We start from the raw sequence: 6,049 nt of genomic DNA, 5'->3' as shown, positions 1-6,049 counted from the left end.
TAAATGATTTCTTTGAGGTGTGCTGCTACAAGAAGTAAATTTTAATTGTACACTTTTCCTGCATGTCACTAATACCTATAACGTTCATTAGCATTATAGCTACTGTGTTGTTTGGCTGGGGGAGGACTAACGAGCCTAAGTATTATTTTCATGAAGAGCTGTGTGCATTTCGCCTCTTTCTTCCTCTCTCCAGCTTATTACTGCCATTGCCTCCAAAGACAATAGGAGTGTTCCTAAAAACAAACACGGAGGAATCAAAGTTTGTCGTCTTGAAGAGTTAATTCTGACAGAGAGGTGACCTTTATCCCTACATACTCACTCTTTTTTTTTATTTTATTTTATTTTTTTATCAAGCCTCTCCAAAGGGACTCATCATATGCAGGGCTCTATGAAGAGAAAAAGAAGAGCATTGTCCTTATCACCTCCTTCCAGAAAGTGGCAGAGTAATAGGACTTTGTAAGGCGAAATGAAGCCCAGTCTGATGGCTGCTGATTAAAAATTGACTTTGCCACATCAAAGAGGAGTTGAAGGTGAAAATGATGATCACTTCCCTCTCCCAGGGACCCTGCACCATTTCTTTTATTCAACCTTGAAAGGTTCTTTCTGAATAAGATAATATCCCTCGAGTCCATTCTGCCTTGGCAGCATGGAAAAATGTAGATCAGTATGCCTATTCTTTATGAAAAAAAATGGGATTTTGTTAATGACATAGCACTTTAAAGTGATGGCTTGTATGTGGTAAATGCTGAGAAATTAATTATAAAATGCTCCTTAGACTGCAGATCAAATTAATTGCGGGTATGAGCTTCTAAAAAGACCACCGGAAACCTGAACAGTCTTTACTGCTTTTTCCTGATTATTTCCACCCTTAGACTAAATATGGTTACCTGTGCTTCTTTTTATTTCCACCACATTTTAGAGACACCGAATCTCAGGAAGGTTGTCATCTGTAGTATAATATCTTTATGCATAAAAGGAAAGGTATAGCCTTTTTTTTTTTTTTTTGTCAACATGCATTGCAAGTCTATATTTCCTGAATGTCTTATGCTACCCATTTGGAGATAAAATCCCCAGAGTATCTAAATATATAAACATACAGGTATATATAACTGTAATACATGTGTATATATAGCTGTAGATACAGCCTAACTAGACAAACACATGAATATAGGTAGAGTTAAAATATCTGCTAAGGAAGATGCTAGAAAACATTTATGCACTTATAGACAAATACGGAATATGAATCAGCACAAAAACATCAAAGGCATGAAGAAAATATTTTATCCTATCCGGAAAAAAATAAAGTCGTATGTACAGAATTCATAAAAATTTGATACCTGGAAAAAGTTTTCATACATTCACTGTAGAGTTTCCTATTAATCCTCACTTGTCATTAGAGCAGACAACATTTCCAAGCTGGGCATCCTTCGCTTTTTTGATTATGTCCATAATTGTATAATTAAGAAATTTCTCATGAATTATCATAGAACTCTGAAATACAATATAAAGATTGAAGAGTAATTGAAGCTCTTCCCAATGACTTAAATTCTTAAAATAGAAATGGAAAGTAGATAAAATAGAAGCTACATATTTGGGTAAATGAAATATCTTGAAATATTAATTTTCTAAATAAATTCCTTGTGAAAAATAGATTATCATTTAGGTAACAGACTATGCTGTTTATAGGCCTCATATATCCACATCTCTGCACTGCCACAGTGTTTACACATAGGTGATATTTTTAAATCTCAGGATGAACTCAGACATATTAGATGATGTTCTTTTAAACTTGGCATATATAGTCAAATCTATTATGGTGTTTTTGATATTATTTTCTGGTAACATTTAAATACAATTTGACAGTCTTGCTAACAACTAAGAGGAAAAACCTTCTTTTCACATAAAAGAAATTGTGATACATAATTATACCAGAAATCAGAAAGCAAACTACCTATGGCATTAAAGTTTAAGAATAAAAGTATTATTCTTATTACTTCAATGCTATTTAATTCACTTATAATGGGAAGTGTATTATTTGAATCAACTTTTACCTGCAATATCTGTTCACGTGTTTGCCTTTTTCACACCTAGATTTCAAAATTATGTAGGTTTATAGTTAATGCAGGTCTCTGAAGACAACCTCTCCAAATTACAAAGTACATTATCAGAAAATGGCCTTCAGAGGAAAATAAAGTTTAATATCATTTTATCACTGGTTTTCATTACACAGCAATATATTTCATATTAAAATGTGACAATACATGCAGTGAAGATGTTTAAAGTTTAATTCATTCTTATTTCTAAACTTTATTATATTAATTATATTTCCATGAAAGTTATAGGATTATTCATGTAAAAATATGGCCTTTTAAATGTGTTTTTACCTTTCTACAAAATTTTTCAATATTCTCAATCAAATTAAAATGATTTTTTTTGGTCTGGCACTTACAGCTAGAATCTAAGTTTCACCTAAGGCATATTTTTTTTTCAACCAAACAGTAAATTAAAAGTGAAAGTAAATTAATCCTGTCTTTTATTGTTTATTTTTTCAAATAATCCTTATTTTTCAATTCTATTAATCTTTAAGGTTCTTGAAAGCAGAGGCCATTTTTGTTTGTTGGTTTTGTCTACCTAAAATCTTGCTTAGTGCCTGACACATACACAGCTTTCAAAAATATTTTGCATGAATATTTCTAACAGGTAAAAACTTTCAAAATATTAGACCCACAAAAAAAAATATGTGAAGACCTTTGTGAAAATGGTCAGACCAATTGTGTTGTAAGTGTTTCTCTAGGACTATCCTAAACCTACCTGAATTAAATTAATTTACCAAGGCTCTTGTCAGCATCTGCAGGAAGGAGATATAATGATTTATATTGGTTATTAGGGTTCAGATACAATGTATTACCAACTTTATTCTAATTGGTGTGTCTATTTTGAGATGGCAACCAAATTATTCCCCAAGCATACCTAAATGATACTGATCTCTTGAATGCGTATTGCTGGTACATCACTCATACGGATCTGGGTAAAAGTTCAGAAATTGTTGCTTTAATCCAAAATTTCTCCACCTTGGTGCTATTGACATTTGAATCAGAACCTTCTTTGTTGTGAGGGGCTGTCCTGCACACTGTTAGGTATTTAGCTGCATCCCTGGCCTCTACCTGTTGGATACGTGTAGCACTCCTCCCCCAACCTCTGGCCAAATGAGAGAATCAAGAATGTCTCTGGGGATCCCTGGGTGGCGCAGCGGTTTGGCGCCTGCCTTTGGCCCAGGGCGCGATCCTGGAGACCCGGGATCGAATCCCACGTCGGGCTCCCGGTGCATGGAGCCTGCTTCTCTCTCTGCCTGTGTCTCTGCCTCTCTCTCTCTCTCTCTGTGTGACTATCATAAATAAATAAAAAAAAAATTATTAAAAAAAAAAAAAAGAATGTCTCTGGATGTCACCAAATATTCCCTAGAGAGCACAGATCCTCCCAACACCCCCCCCCCCAATCTGCCCATAGAGAACCACTGTCCTCTTCCTACAGAGCAGGTGATAGATCTCATGCTCCTTTCGATAAAGACCAAAACTCAATTTGCAGATGATTTTGTGGGTTTCTGGAGTTCTTACTTAGGTCTGTGTATTGGTCACAGGAAGTCTTGTGGTGTATCCTGTTCACCTTTTTTGTTATTCTGCCTACTAATTTTCAGTAGCAGCTTCTAAGTGAGACATTATTATTCTGTCACCTATCTTGTCAACTGAATTACAAATGTTATAACATGGTAGATAGTATCACTTTTCTTTACCTCTTTACTCCGAAACCTCCAATCAACTCTATTGGATTCCTTTTTTCCTCGGGTCTGGGTGTAATTACAAAGTTTTCACAATTATTAAATGACTAATACAGTCTTACTCCATTAATTGAAATTAATTCTAATTTGTTTTAAAGTTTCAGCATCAAACTCAATTCAAATTGTCCTCTCATGAACTACTACTATTGCTTGGATTAGAAGAGGAATGGTGTGTTCTGGCTCCAAGACCTCTTCGCTCACCCCCTGCACTTTTTTTTTTCTGGGTGCGTTGTCTTCAGGGGTTAGGAATAAGAAGAAAGGATGAAACTCTTACCTGAATGTCCATATCTCAGCAGTATTTTGGAATATTTATCTTGTTCTGATCCAGTCTCTCTCTTTTCCTAATGCTATTGACCTCTGCTAATTTGATAGTTCCAATAGTATATGTGTACATGTGTGTGTTTGTGTGCCTGTGTGTGTCTTGCTAGCTTGTATTCAGCCTTTTCCAACTTTTACATAAGAAATCTTTCTAAGAGACATCATCCCTTGCCTTGACCTTTCCGGATGTAGATTACCTCAACACTTTCTAGGTATTCCATGTCTCTCATTTGACTAAGGAGCCATTTGCAGAGTTCTGCTGATCCTACCTCTTTTAAAACCTACATTTTTGGGCATCTGGGTGGCTCAGTGGTTGAGCATCTGCCTTTGGCTCAGGGTGTGATCCCAGGGTCCTGGGACTGAGTTCCACACTGGGATCCCCACAGGGAGCCTGCTGCTCCCTCTGCATGTGTCTCTGCCTCTCTCTCTGTGTCTCTCATGAATAAATAAAATCTTTTTAAAAATTCACTTTTATTCTTGTGGAACTACTAGAACTAACAGGGTCCTCTTCTGCATTTTTGTGGAGCTACAAAGTTGTGCTCTGAAGTGAGAGTTACCAAAGTTATGTTCTAGGTGTACTGCAACACATCCTGTCAAGCCCTACTGGGATTGGCTACTCTGTGGATTCCTGATCTTCAGCTACCCAAACACCAGGGCATATATTTAGGACCAGTTCTTATTCAGGAATGTTCTCAAATTTTGGAGAAAAGTGTTAAATGTGCCTCTCTTCTTCCCCCATAAAATCCTCTGGGATCCCATATTGGAGGAATGGGACAAAAAAATGAACAGATATTTATGATTTAGGCTCCCAGAACAATCTTTGCATATCTCCCTTCTTAAACACTCTTGTACTAGAAATCCAAGAAGGGGTTTGATATTCACACAGCTCAGACACAAGTGGAGGGTCTCCTTCATACAAGCACCATTAATCTTTAGGACTAACTTTGGGAACTCTAGTCACTTGAATTAAGGGAGAAAAAAATATCACCTTGAATAAAACACTCTGTGATAGACTGACCACTCACTCACTCACTCACTCATAGTTCTCCACAAGCCCTGTGTAATTTGTCCCATCTGATGACTGTCTTCTTTGATGGCTGCTTTCCCGAGTTTAGGACCTTGGCTACATTTTTAGAATAAGAATCCCATGTGATATCCTGTTTTCTTTGCATTACTATGAAGTGTTTTTTCTTCTTTAGCATTTACATTAAGGAAGAGTGATTTGTTACTGAATTTGATGGTGACAAGGAAGAAAAATTTTACCTTATACCTTACATGCTTGTGATGGTTCATTTTATGTATCACCATGGAGGGTGTTTTTGAATGATTTTAACATTTAAATTTGTGAACTTCAGGTAAAGTAGATTGCCCTCTATAATAGGGTGGTCTTCATCCAAAAGGACAAAATATCCCAGCTGCCTTGAGCAAGAGGAAATTCTTCAGCAGTCTGCCTTCAGACTTCATCTACACCATCAGGGTCTTCTGAGCCTCCATTAGTCAATGTTTGAACTAAACTACACTATCAACTCTCCTGTGTGTCTCCAGCAAAGACCCACCCTACTATCCTACTCTGCAGATTTTTAACTTTCCAAACTTTCTAATCTATAATCATATCTATCTATCTATCTATCTATCTATCTATCTATCTCTTCTATTTGTTATATTTCTCTGGAGAATCCTGAGTAGTACAATAATTAAGAAAAAAGGGGCTCAACTATATGGCATCTTATAGTCATTAAAATATACAATGGATTTAAATTAATTTTTCAGATTAAAATTACTTTCTATTTCCAAAGTATTCTATAATAGAGAGCTGAAATTCTAATTAGTGCTTCTCTTTAATTGGCAAGGGTGTCAGGGCATAAGTTCAATTTCTATGTGCACCTTTGACACACA

This window comes from Canis aureus, chromosome 28, assembly GCF_053574225.1.
Source record: "Canis aureus isolate CA01 chromosome 28, VMU_Caureus_v.1.0, whole genome shotgun sequence".
NCBI lineage: Eukaryota > Metazoa > Chordata > Mammalia > Carnivora > Canidae > Canis > Canis aureus.
The sequence above is the reverse complement of the archived record's forward strand: the minus strand, read 5'-3'. Positions refer to the sequence as shown.